The sequence below is a fragment of the Castor canadensis genome, chromosome 18, assembly GCF_047511655.1.
Source record: "Castor canadensis chromosome 18, mCasCan1.hap1v2, whole genome shotgun sequence".
In the NCBI taxonomy this organism is placed as follows: Eukaryota; Metazoa; Chordata; class Mammalia; order Rodentia; family Castoridae; genus Castor; species Castor canadensis.
Genome location: NC_133403.1, coordinates 8871216 through 8885937, shown reverse-complemented (window position 1 = coordinate 8885937; position 14722 = coordinate 8871216). Strand labels below are relative to the sequence as shown.

Below are 14722 nucleotides of genomic sequence, written 5' to 3'. Positions count from 1 at the left end.
AACTTGAGTTGCTATCACTGAGAGTTAAGACCCTATAAATCAGTAACGTAATTGACATTTAAAAACTTGTTGAAATAGCTAACAGCAGCTGACACTCAGAACATACTGTCTAGTGACCAGTGGAAGATATGGTCCTAATTGGAGCTCTGAGGACCTTATCAGTACAGCTTGAATTGATTATCTTTTAAACTAATTTTCAGAAAGAATGACAAGATTTCTAGCAAAGCCAGACAATTATGAAAACATTAAAAGATGCATGGAATTGCAAAAAAGATGAACCTGTTGACATGCTACTCCAACAACCACTTCAAAGAATCAACAGAGTGCCAAATATTTGTTGCCAGCTTGCAACAAGAGCTAAGATGTCTGGATAAGAACCACCAGGCTTACTGCCCACACTTCATTTGTACAAAATCTATGAGAAGAGGTTAGTAGAAGTCATCTCAGGTTAGGTGGTGACATTATCCACTTAAGTCCTTGGCATAATCTCCCTCCAGTAAGAGCACAGCCTGCCTGGATATGCCACTGGTGATCTTTAACAGAAGTTAGCTTCAAAAACTGGTAGACTTCTGCCACAGTTATGCATTCTTTAACATCTTGTTTACTAGCAAAACTCAGCACTCCAGCTTTCCTTAGGTCTTCGTGTGCTAATGTTTTATAGAGTTCTTTTCCAGAAATCCTCTTTGTGTGTATGCTATTCACAAAAACTATTACAAACTCTGTGTTATTAAAGTAAATGTTTCAGGAAGAATAAAGAGCTGGACCATGAATAGCTCATCTCAGGAATGTGTGTTTTTTATCACTATCTTTTCTACATTGTGTCCTGTTGTAGGGGATGTAAGTACAACTTCATTCATAGAAAATTGGTAAAGGATGGTAATTTCCCTGGCATTATCTAACCCAATAATGATAACTTTGTGCTCCTGATGATTGAGCAGTCTCCACATCCTGGTGAAGACAATTTCTATTCTCAAGCAATGGACCCCCTCCAGCATCCTGGACCACCTGGCCTCCCCTGGCTCAGGCTGAGGGAGAAAGAGAAAGAGATGCAGAGGCCTCCACATCTGTTGCTGCCACTCCAGGGCTGGCCACTAACCACATCCAGGGAACCTGAAAGACACAAAAGCCCAAGCCACCCTGCCATGCATGAAGCTGCACAAATGCCACCGTGACACTCCCCTGGCTCATGCACATCACAGGTCACCATCCTCACCTAGCTCTTCTCTCTCTCCTAGCTGTTTTGAGGCCATGTTGAATTTACAACTCTAGCCCTGGGCAAAAACGATTCTGCTTCCTGACTATAGATTTTCCTTTTCTGGACAGTTCATGTAAATGCAATCATGTAGTGTGTGATTTGGAGTGTTTGGCTTCTTTCATTTAGCATAATACTCTCAATGTCATCCATGTTTTAACTTCAACCCTTTTCTTGAAAAATACTAAACTGTTGCATTTATTTAACTTTTAATAACCAATATAGCAGGGCTATGGGTTACAGTGATAGAAATAGTGTTTAGCTTCAGGACCTGGGCTCAATCCCCAGCAACAGAAGAAAGAAAAACAATACAACCAATAAATTAGGTAATCCTTGGAGAAATTAAAGCAAAAACCCACTTCAGTGAAAAATAGTTAAAATTGCTTAAGTGCACAAGAGTTTGGAATATGACAAATTACATTTATTCTAAATCATATACAAATGTAATGATAAGATACTTGCAATTTCTTTTAATATTATTCTTGAAAGGACGGAGATTAGGCATAAGTGGAGAGGAAAGTAAACAGGATGAGTTACACTGATGATGGTTGATGTGTGACAATGAATGCAGAAGATTTACTGGGCATTTGTGTTATAGATTTTGTATCTTAAACATTCACACAAAGACAAATGTGCAGAAAATATAAAAAGAGAGAGAAAACTTGACCCTGATATATTGTAAATGCCTTCATGTAACCAGATGTTCAATTTTCTAAAATGGAAGCTTTCACCATGACCACAAATGAAGCCCATTTCCTACAAAATACACTTTAAAGCTATGAAAGGGATGGAAGGTCGGGTGTCTGAGGACAAAGAATTGAGAGAAAAGCCTAGAACAGGAGAGGGGCTGTGACATGGTGTGTGGGGTGATCAGGCTCCATATGTGCTGAGGAATTTGGGTTTTATTCAAAAAGCAGTGGGCAGTCACCATGGACCTTCCAGACTTGAATAAGAACGGTCTCTCCAAATGACATGAGGAGAGAAAGAAGGAGAAATGGACATAGGTATTTCTATAAAGACCTGTGTACCAAGGTTTGGGGAGCATTTGCACAGTGAAAGCAGATTTGGGTGTAAGGCAGCAAGGAAGTGATGTCATCTTCGTCGTCCTGCCCATATAGTCAATATATCTACAAAATCATTGGATTTCACATTTAAACCAATAAAGTGAGTACAAAAACACATGTGGGGAAAATCTGTTCATAATATAAACAAATTGAACAAAACCCAGTGCAAAATTTGAAAGAAACTCATAGCACAAGTATTTAGAAAAATATAAACTAAGGGTCTAATGTATACTACATTAGATATAGAAATATATTTCATTGTATAGCACTAATATTAAGCCTACAGAAATTGCAACCTTTTTAAAAATTGGGAAACCAAAAATAAACTCTATTAAAATCTTAATCTATTACATGGTTTATGAAACATTTACCATGGGTTCATTTGAACATAACATTTAATTTATTTTTGCAAAATCCTAGTACACTAGGATTGAATGGGAACTCCTTAAGCTATGAACTCTTCAGTGATGATTCAGTGATATCACACGTAGTCCTTTCTTTTCTTTTCCTCTCCTCTCTCCTCTCTTCTCCCTTCTCCTCTCCTCTCTTCTCTCCTTACCTTTATTTACATTTCATTACATTTTTCTTTCTTTTCTCTCTTTTTGTATTACCTCTCTTCTTCACCCACCCCTAGTCCCTCTCCTTGTGCTGAACACAGGTGTGGTTCATCCTAAGCACAGGCTTGACGACTGAGCTAAATGTCCAGGATCGCATGGCATTAATCTCGTCTATAATTCTCAGTACTTACAACATAAATCTTCATGTATGCACATGTTTTCAACTGCCCTAGCAGTGGACTCCCTTGCTGAGTGAAAAGTCTGGTACTCATCTTGCTCAACATGGATAGATAAAAGACTAAGGAATTAGGACATGGGGGTGTAAGTAGAGATGGCGATCTCAGCTACAGTAACCAGCTGGACTGTGATCTCTAGGTCATGAGGAGGTGTCCTGTGACCAGCAGAGGGCGCTGTAGGACTTCACTCAGTCCCTGCAGAGCTGCTCAGTTAGGACCATCCACACACAGAGACCTTCAAAGGCTAGATCGACTTCTTTTTTTTTTTTTTTTTTTATTCATATGTGCATACAAGGCTTGGTTCATTTCTTCCCCCTGCCCCCACCCCCTCCCTTACCACCCACTCCGCCCCCTCCCTCTCCCCTCCCCTCAATACCCAGCAGAAACTATTTTGCCCTTATTTCTAATTTTGTTGTAGAAAGAGTATAAGCAATAATAGGAAGGAATAAGGGGTTTTGCTGGTTGAGATAAGGATAGCTATACTTAATCATGGAACTCAGGGAGTTTATCCTGTTTGGCCTGACACAGTCCCCTGAACAAGGACCTTTGTCGTGATTCAGGAGGTGCTTCCTTCTAGGACTGCCTCAAAGTAAAGCATATTTAAACCTTCCTTAGTTTGTAATGTGAGCTGAGCTCCAATGGCACACAGAGGGGTTGGACGTCATAATGGAAACACAGTTGCATGAGTAGCCCTCCCTTCAGATGGTGGGGACAAAAGGAGACCTGGAGTAGCCCAGCCTCACATCTGGCCCAGGGTTCTATTTCCACCTTGGGCTGGACAGGTAGGGAAAGGCCTCAGAGTCCCAGGGCAACACCCAACCTACTTCCATCTTTTCTGACTCCACCCCCGAGAAAGTTATCCCTACTCTCTTCTCACCCACCCTGTGTGTCTGTCTTTTTAAGTTGCCTCTCTCAATCTATACTGACTCAGGACCCTCCTTCTCCACATTCCTGGGAGCATCAGACATACTGCACCCTGATAGGTGACATCATCATAGCTGAGAAAAACATGAATTTATACCCACAGAGTTTAGGGAGCTTTCCTTGTTATGTCCTATACTGTTACTTAGACTCCAATGTGCACCAGAGCTCTGGGTCCCCAGCCACTACTCTGTGTCAAAAACTGCCTCAGTCAATGATGGGCTTCTGGTCATATCTGTTGTCCAGCCTGATGATAAGGCTAACTGTAACTGTGTGGTTGATTGGTCATGATGATGGTCTCCATAGTGACACAAGCTGCCGAGTATGACTGTGTGGTTACAGTGAAGTTCTTCAGAATGACATAGGCAGATGGAGAAGTGGGACATATAACTCAGTCTACTTAGAGCCCTGGAATATGACTTTTTCCAAATTTAAATTATCTGGCATGAATGTAATCATAGTTAGTGCTATAATTAGCTTCTAGGACATAGTATCTGTTTTCTCTCTTTCACGTTTAATGGAGAGGTGAAATAAGGTGGACCCTCCATTTTCCCCATATGATCTACTACCAGAAGGTTTGGTGCTCTTTATCTAACATTCAGGGCACAATGAAAAGAAAGGCTTTAGTTTTATGTCTCCTGATGCAGAGAGAACATTTTGTTCCAGAGAAATGTTCAGCTCCCACGTGCATGGTGCAGGTGTATGCCTGGTTGTTAAAAGTCCAGCATGTATGACACAAGAGATTAAGGTCTCCTGAACACACACCCTTCTATTTCTTGTGTAAGCGGGCCAAGACTTTTGGATCATTCCCAGAACTGTTAAACTTTAGGAGTCTGGTTCTTCATTTTTCTAATATGTCTGGTTTACCTCTTAAATTCTAAGGTTGAAGACAAAACTCCCATTAACTAAACAGCTGGCTCTGGGTCCTACCACCTACTCACTTTCCCCAGTTTAATCCCAAGAAGCATTCCCCATGCTTGTCCAATTTGGTTAATGATGAAATATATCGGTTTATTTGGGGGTGTAGAATAATAATAAATGTAACTCCAAGGAAACAACCAACATGATCCTGCAGCATCTCAAAAGAGCACCAAGAAAGATGCTCTCTGATTCTTCCTGCATGATGGAGGCTCCTGAAGTAGTGCTTTCTGTCAAATCCAGTTTACTAATCTCTCCATTTTGTACTGGTTAGCAGCACTGGGAATGGAATAATTGCTTAGTGAATAAAGAGGTAATTTTAGGGATTCAAATTTAAACCAATCATAGAACATATTGTTAACAGTATCTTAGTATCAACTTCTTGGGAAGTGATTGTGACAATGAGATTTTGACTATTAAGGAAAATTAGGGTCATCATTATGAAATAGATTGTTGTGACCTGGTCAAGCTCTGGTCTTGAAGAAAAGCATGGAAAACTTAGCTTTGGCTATAATAGGTAGAGCTGTCTTGTTAAGCAGCTCGGATCTCTGCAAGCTCACCTTTTTGGAGATCTGTAAGTAGGCTGAATTCCGGGATTCTTCAAAAGGAAAAATCAAATTGACCCTGCAAAATATGCAGGGTCAATAGGAGACAGATCTGTTGCAAGAAGCATTAAAGAGTTGCAGCAGAACATGGAGACTGCTGTGTTGGCATTGGCGCACACCTGAAATCCCAGTTGCTTGGGAGGCATAAGTTAGAGAATCATGGCTGGAAGCAGCACGGGTGTAAAGTATGAGACTATACTTGGAAAAAAGCATAAAGGGACTGAGGCATGGCTCAAGTGTTGGAGCACTTAACCTGTAAGCATTAGATCTTGAGTTCGAACCCATGTACTGCCATAAAAAATGCTAACTGTGTATTGTGACCTGTAGGCTTAAGATACACAAGATATGGAGAGTGTTCAAGATATGACATGAAAGGTCCTGGCTCTTGGTCCACTATGGAGGATCAAGTGTATCCATGGTCAGGGTCTTCTGTCCATTGCTCACCATGGCAGCACTGTTCCTCCAAACTTCTCAGGGTTTCTAACTCACACTCTTCCACATGGTCTCTTTTACAGCACAGCTCTCAGGCCAGCTGCATGCATGGTGCTCTGATAGAGATTGCACAGCCCACTGGAGAAAAATAAATATACAAGAAAAGCCACTCTCTGCCCACCTCTTTCCACACACAGGAACTTGATATTCACGATGCAAAGCACTTCAAAGAGTGCCCCAAAAAAGCAGACCTCACAAGATGAAAATATTGGTAGGATTTATTGTATTAAAACAGGATAAATTGAAGCAGAAATAGAAAAAAAATGGAAAGAGAAGCCTTCTTGCTTGAAATGCAAGAGTGAGAGCCATGAAGTTTTTTTTACGGTGATTTTCTATGAGTTTCATATTTCTGTGTTGGGGGAAAATATGTGGTCTTATCATCTAGCATTCATAATTATTAGAGACAATTGTCTCTGGGTAGGTCTATTAACAGAAAGATGGCCAAGGAGGGCCTTTTTGTTACTCTAAAACATGAAAATATATTCTAGGTTCATCCAAATTACAGTAATCATAGGTGTGAGTCTCATGATTTCCATTTGCTACACATGCATCTTTATTTTCTGTCTCTGTAGCCATTCAGAGTTTGCAGTCTGGGCTGGAGCTATTACCCAATTGGTAGAAAGTGGTGATCATGAGTACAAAGTCCCTTAACTATAAATATATACCTATGTATGTATATGTCCACAATTCAAAACTTTCAAGCTAAAAAATAAAAATATATAAAAATATGCACCCCAAAATATGCTTGCATTTACATAGCTTGTAGTATTCTAACTCATCATCCCCACTAAAAATAATCATAGTAATTTTTGTTGATATGGAGTGAATTTTGTTTTTCAAAATAATGTCTTGAACATGTAACTGCCTGTGTGTCTGTATTTGGAGATAGGACCTGACAGGATGTAATTATTATTAAGTGAGGCCATAAGAAGGCAGACATAGTTCAATAATACTGGTGTTATTTATAAGAATAAATTATGATACAGACAATACAGAATGAGCAAATGCCAAGTGAGAACACAGCAAGATGCTAAAAATTAGGAGAAATGAAGCCTGCTGACAATTTGTCTTTTACTTCCAGTTGGTCTTTCACTTCCTATTGCTAAGGTCACCCAGTCTAAGGCTTTTTATTAAGGCAGCCTTAGCAATTCAGTACATAAGTATATTATTCTAATGTACACTGATTATTTTTAAACTATGCTTGGATGATTTGGGTTTTTTATGCACAAACTGGGAATATCTGAATTGACTGTGACAATCTTTTGTAGAAGAATCACTTACTTTACTTTTCTTCTGAACCTAAGACGTAGTCACACATCTTATCCTCACCTGACCCACCTACCTTTTCTAACTGACCTCTCCAGATCAACTCCATGCTTTGGTCACAGACTTATAATGAGGAGCAGTGAATGATGCAGGAGAAGGCAGGAATGGGCTCTGGCTGTCAAGGTTCCATCACTCCCAGGCAGAGTGAACATTTCTTCCTGCCAACACGAGGCAGTGAAATCCTAGTGTCAAGATCCAGGGAAATGAACCTGGATGCCCTGATTGGGACATGCACCTGTACTAAAATCTTAGATAAGTCTGGGAAGTTTGCTCATTTCTTCTTCTTTACCTCAGTTGCTGACTCTCCCCACTTTCAACATCCTCCCCATGATAGTCCCATAGTCTCCTGAATCCTGAGGACTCTCTTTCTGAACAGAACAGAACATTCCACATTTTCCACCATAGAGAATGAAAGCTATCCAATAGTATAACAGTGGAGCTCATCCATCACCATTCTTCTACAGCATCCTAACATTTCAGGTGGGTAGTCACTACCCAGACAAACCTGGCTCAACCTTGTGAATAGACACTGTCTGCAAACATGGTGCAGTCCTGCTGTGGCTGCAGTGCTATCAAATGGCATCAGGGATGATGAGGCAATATTTAACTCATTTTACAGGAGAGGACTAGGTGAAAGAACACGCATGTTCAATGAGTCTGCAGATCAACTTCACATATTGGGTAAAAAAATGAATTCTGCCAAGATCCTTAAGCTACATTGTTATTTTCTTATTGTTTTTATTCATACTACAGTTAGCTCAAATCTGATATAAATACTGAAGAAGAGATCAAAAATCAATTTAAATAGATTAGAATTATAAGACTTAATATTTATTCTGCATAATTTAAGTGAGTTTACTACAGTGACTTAGATATTAAAGATCTCATCAAAGTAAATTCAAGTTTGGAGAATGGAACCCAAAGGAAGCAAAAGCATCTCCTTCTTAAAATCTGTATCTCTTTAATACAATTTCTTCTGAAGACTAATATCACCAGTAGAGTTCAGAGTTAAATTAGAACTAGGAAATATTAGGTCATCTTCCCCATTGGTTAGGAGCCAGTTATCACCCAGTGAAGCAGTCAGAGTCTCCATGCATCACTCAGCCATGGTAGTTTGGGGCAGGATGTCACCTTTGAAGGACCAAATAACCAGCAGGAAGTGGATGGGTCTTCTTCTCTTGTTCTCTCCCCAGAGCCAAAGACAGGCTGTGGGCTGAGGTGGGCACAATATTAGTGTTTGTTAAGGAGTTAGAGGACTCTGCCATTGAAATGTGAGTCAGGACAGGTGGCTCTTACAGACTCCAGGATAAGATCATGTAGCAGCAGTTGAATCCCAATGAGTCAAACAGATAAGCAGAATCACTGTGGAGATTTTCTGAGACAATGGGAGCCTGAACACAAAGAAGAATGAAATTTTATCATTCACAGGTAAATGGATGGAACTGGAGAACATCATCTTAAGACCAAAAGCTACATGTTCTCTGTCATGTGTGGAATACAGACCTACTAGGAATGTAGCTGTATTATGAAACACTGGTCACACTATGGGGAGGTCATGCACAGCAGGGGTAGGAAAACTATGAACTTGAATATAGTTGATATACTCTCTGTACAAAAATGAATATAGAAATCTTAAACCAGTTGAAGCTACCATAAGAAAGGGACTAAGGTAGAATGAAGAAAATTAGAGGAGATAAACCGATTGCACTTATAATACATATATACATGGAAATACCACAAGGAAACTCCCTATTTAGCTAGCTACCTTTATCTCAAATAAGCTAAAATGTCATATTTTTCTATCTTTTATCTTTTTCTTTTACAAAATTAGAGAACAGGAAGGCAAAATAGGTCCTGTCCACCACAGGGGGGAGGAGGGTGAATATGGTGCAAAAAATGTGTATACATGTATGTAAATGAAAGAAGGATACCTGCTGAAACTACTCCAGGAATCAGGGAAGGCTGGATAAAGGAGAACAGTAGAGGGGGAGAATTCGTGTATGATATGTTTGATACACTGTAAGAACATGTGTAAATGCCACAATGTACCCCTACCCAGCACAACAATAAAGGGGGAAAATGATGAACTTGAAAAGAACAAAACAAAACAAAAAACAATGGGAGCCTGAGAATTTGTAGGACATGCAACTGGGTTCCATGCAACAAACTGAGTCCTGAGGGTGTGGTAAATGTCTGGCCGCCAGGGGAGGCAAACATCTGAAAACAAATACAATTGAAATTTCTCTCTGCGTCCCCACTCTTACTATACACCACCCTTGAGGGGGAGCAGATTTGCATGGGAGGGCCTAGAGCCTAGAGATAAGCTGAGGGGATAAGAGGCTTGGAAGTCCAGCTCAACTGATGCCTCAAGGAGTCAGCATTGGGTCACCTCCATCATGGCCTGGGTTCCTCTTCTCCTCATGGTCCTCCCTCTCTTCACAGGTCAGATGTAGACTATGGTCAAATCCTCCACAGAGATCCCAATGCTCCACCCTACATGTTAACCTTGTCCTTTCCTTCAAACAGTTCTTTTTCTTGTACCCCTAAATGATTTTTAATGGTGATTTCTCTTCTTAGGGTCCCTCTCCCAGCCTGTGCTGACTCAGCCACCCTCAGCATCAACCTCTCTGGGACAAACGGCCAAACTCTCCTGCACCCTGAGCAGTGGCTACAGTAATTATAAGGTGGACTGGTACCAGCAGAGCCCAGGGAAGAGCCCCCGGTTTGTGATGCTAGTCAGCTCTAGTGGCATAGTGGGAAACAAGGGTGCCGGGATCCCTGATCGCTTTTCAGGCTCTGGCTCTGGGCTGGATCGGTATCTGACCATCCAGAACATCCAGGCAGAGGATGAGAGTGTCTACCACTGCGGGGCAGATCATGGCAGTGGAAGCAGCTTCGTGTAACCCACAGTGACACAGGCAGAGGGGAAATGAGACAAAAACCTCCTGGCTGATCTGCCCTGGGCTCACTTCCCTCCTCAAACCTGATTCCCAATAATAGGGAAGTTCCTCACCTTGTCTGAGATTATTTTACTTCCCAGCTATGTGGTACATAATATCACTCACATTTAATGTTCCCTGAGTGAATATATTTCTTCAGGTGCATTTGGAATATTTGAGTTTCCAGTGGACATTTTTGGTTATTCAGACTCAGCAACATCATAGTGGAATTTGGCATAGGATTCATAGAAAATTTTAGAGACACATACATAATACAATGCCCATATCACCATTTTTATTCCTTTGGTACACATTCTACACTGTGAGTGTGCCATACTGCATATGTCACTGGAGATTCCAAAATTTGTCTCCTATCCATGGGGTCACAAGTGCACACAAATAGTCAGCTTTCACTCACCTCCCATCATCACCTCCATGTGCAAAGGAAAGGAAGGGTGTGTGTGTGTGTGTGTGTGTGTGAGAGAGAGAGAGAATACACACACACAAGAGGATGGGAGAGTGTGAGAATGTCTGTACTGTGAAAGGCCCCCACCACATTCCTACAAAGAGAATTTATTCACATACAGGGGGGAAGTTCTGATGGAATATCTATCATTATTTTTTGAGGGTCCATACTTGTTCTTAGGATCAATTTCATAGGGAATAGGCACAACCGTCCAGAAGGCATCCCACTTTTCACAGTGTACATACACATTTCAATCGTTGCAGACATAGAAAGTGTTCAAATGTGACTCGGTTTCCAGGGGTTCAGGTGAATAAAAACGTGCAGGACATGCTGCTCCTCCATTTACTCAGTAAGGAATCCACAGGGAAGAGTTAAAAGCTCGAACATACTGTGCATACAGAATGAGAACTTCTGAATCAAGTAAATTGACCATCAGAGAAAGATAGGGGGATTCGTGTGAATATTTGTGTGTATTATAATTACAACAATCATTACAAACTCTGTGTTAGTACAGTGAATATTCCATAGAGAATGAAGAAATTTTTGGTCACCAATATCCCACCTTAGGAAACATGTATTATTAATCACTGTCTGTTCTAGTTTACTTTCTATTATGGGGGGATGTATACATAACTTCATTCATAGCAACTTGGTAATTTTTCCTGCATTGTCCTGTTAAACCATGATAACTTTATGCTTCTGGTGATGGAGCAATCTTCATATCCTGGTGAAGAGAATTTCCATTTTCTGGAAGTGGACCCCTTCCAACCTCCTGGGCCACCTGGCCTCCCCTGGCTCAGGCTGAGGGAGAGAGAGAGATGCACTGGGGCCTCCACATCTGCTGCTGTTGCTCCAGTGCTGGCCCCTGGGTTGTTCCAGGGAACTATAAGGAGGACAAAGCCCAGGCCATCCTGTCACATGAGAGGCCCCATGGCTACTGCCAGGACACCTAGGTGGCTCCCAGTCTCACAGCCCACTGTCCTCCACCAGCTCTTCTCTTGCCTCCTAGCTGTTTTGAGTTCCTTTTGGATTTCCAGCCCTAGCCCTGGAGAAACAGCAATCTCCTTTCTGACTATATTTTTTCCTTCTTTGGACATTTTGTGTAAATAGAATCATGTAATATGTGGAGTTTGGTGGTTGGCGTCTTTCTTTCTTTCACTTAGCATAAGACTCTCAGTGATGATCACCCATGGTGTGACATGTAACTAAGCTGTTGCATTTGCTTTTATTTTTTTTTTCCAGACTGGGGTTTGAGCTCAGGGCCTATACCTTGAGCCACTCCACCAGCCCTTTGTTTGTGATGTTTTTTGTTTTTTTTTTTGTCTTTTTTTTTTTTGAGATAGAGTCTCACAAACTATTTGCCCCAGCTGGCCTCAAACCGAGATCCTCTTGATCTCTTCCACCTGAGTAGCTGGGAATATAGGCATGAGCCTTCAGCACCCAGCTCCTGCTTAATTTTTAATAATCAATATAACAGGACTAGTGGGTTAGCTCAGTGATAGAAATAGTGGTTAGCTTCAGTAACTGGGTTCAATCTCTCTCTCTCTCTCTCTCTCTCTCTCTGTCTGTCTCCTTCTCTTTCTCTCTCTCTCTCCCATCTCTTCCCCCTATCTCTCTCTCTCCTAGGGACTGAGTACAAGGCCTGATTCATTCTAAGCACAAGTTTGAACACTAGACTGCATGCCCGTGCTCATTTACATTTATCTTGTCTGTAATTCTGAGTATTTACAACATGAATTTTCACATATATACATGCTAGCAAGGACTCCCTTGCTGAGTGAAAAATTTGATACTCATGCCCAAAATGAGAAAGCAAGGCACTAAGGAATCAGACCATGGATGTCTAAGTAGAGATAGTGACCTGGCCAACTACAGAAACAGGCTAAACTGTGATCTCTGGGTTATGGGGAGGTGTCCTCTGACAAGAAGAGGGGGTTGTGGGATTTGCACCCTGATCCCTACAGAGCTGGTCAGTATGGACTATCAATGTACAGGGGATTCAAGAGAATGAATCTTGTTCTAATTGATGGTACTCAGGGTGTTATCCAGTCAGTCCTGACACAGTACCCTGAACAAAGACCTTTATCTTATTTCAGGAGGTGCTTCCTATCAGACTGCCTCAAGGAAAAACAAATTTTCATCCTCCCTACTCTGTAATGTGAGCTGAGATTCAGCACAAGGGTGCACAGAAGGGATGGAAAGTTATAATGGAAACACAACGGCATGAACAGCCCCCCCTTCAGATGGTGGGAAAGAAAAGGAGGCCTGGAGCAGCCCAGTCTCATGTCTGGCTCAGTGTTCTGTGTCCACCATGGCCCGGACAGGTGGGACAGGCCTCATAATCCTAGGGCAGCATCCATCCTGTTCCTATCTCTTCTGACTCAAGCCCTGGGAGAGTTGTCTCCACTCTTTTCTCATCCCTGTCTTTGCAGGTTGCCTTTCTCAGTGTGTGCTGATTTAGTCACCTTCTTTCTCTATGAACCTGTGAGAAAAATTCACACTCATCTGCACCCCGAAAAGAAACATCAGCAATCCTGAGAAAAACATGAATTTGTACCAGCAGAGGCTAGGGATTCCCCTACCTTCACCCCCCTCCTCCATATCACTAGGGTGATAGATCAGTCTGTGCATTCACTTATGCTAATTCTTAGGCATCCTAACTTCACCTGGATGGAAGCTTTCACAGTTTTATGCCTAGCTGTGCAGCTAGCAGAGGATTTGCAATTGAAAAGGAGCCTTAGGATTGCTAAAATTTTTGCAATTGAAAGAGAGGCTCAAAGGGGGTGAAAGATTGTCTAATCTAAAATGCCCTAGGTTACATTATATAAACTTAAGAGTTCCAGTCTTTGATCCTGCCTCAGGGTTAGATGCAAGCACAAAAGTCTGGACTGCTAAACTGCTCTGGGGAGTGAGCAGTGTCCTCACTGATGAAAGTGCTTCCCAGATAATCACTCCACCTTACCCACATGAGACAAGACACTTTTTTATCAAGTGACCTGAGCTATTCCCAGTATGGATCATGTGTCAGGCTAGAAAACAACTCTTACAAATTTAAGAGGGGTTCCATTAAACCTGACGAGCTTGAATGAAATCTCCACAAGATGGTGGTAGGCTGAGGCGCAAAGAGCTTGGTGTGTGCCTTGCTTAATTTCACTTGATACTCTTCAGGAATTATGCAGAGAGGAAAAGCTCACACGTAAATTGATTGGAATCACCAAAGGGAATCTAAACATTTATGAGGTGGAATACTTGTGTGACTACAAGGTAGTAAATGATATGGAATATTTTCTTGTAAAATGGAAAAGATAGCCAGATTCTACAAATACCTGGAATCCTTTGCAAAATCTCAGTGACAGTGGTGTGCATGTTTTTCTTTTGTGGGACTATGAACTGCAGCTATGTGACTCAATGATGGACTAGCAGAGGGCTTTTCTCTGTGCTCCTTCTCCCTGACCTCTGGGGGTCTGATGAGCTGGCAGATGGTCTTCATCCAGCATTGCCTTGGAAAACTTCTTTGGCAGTTTGGAGCAGTCTGGGAATGGATCAGGAAGCACCGTCCCCTCTGTTTCAGGCTGTCCAAGTATCAGAAATCCTCTAGCAGACCTGTACAAACTGGGGATTTTATGGCCATCGGAGTAGGAGCTCATCATAGATACAGGAATTTCCTCATTCAATGTGTTTGCAAAGTCAATGGGATGAAGATTCACCTCTTGGGGACCAGCCAGTGCCCCATGAAAGTGAGGTCTTATAGATCATCCAGGGGCCTGAATGGTGCTACTTCTCCATTACTAGGGTGACAACTTTCCATATAGCCCTGCACTTCCCTTCTTCCTCTCTTCCTTCTCTTCTCTCTCTTCCTGGGGATCTACTTAGGTTTTCTCCTCTGGGTCCCTTTGGCAATGAAGAAGATGATGACAGGGTGTCATGAGCACCATAGCCTGGAATA

At 41.7% G+C, this 14722-nt stretch overlaps 1 pseudogene; it reads right to left on the bottom strand.

Moving 5' to 3' along the window:
* Nucleotides 1–438: 438 nt before the first annotated feature.
* LOC141418863 (ADP-ribosylation factor-like protein 5A) lies at nt 439–11419 on the bottom strand (annotated as a pseudogene).
* Between the last annotated feature and the right edge of the window lie 3303 nt (nt 11420–14722).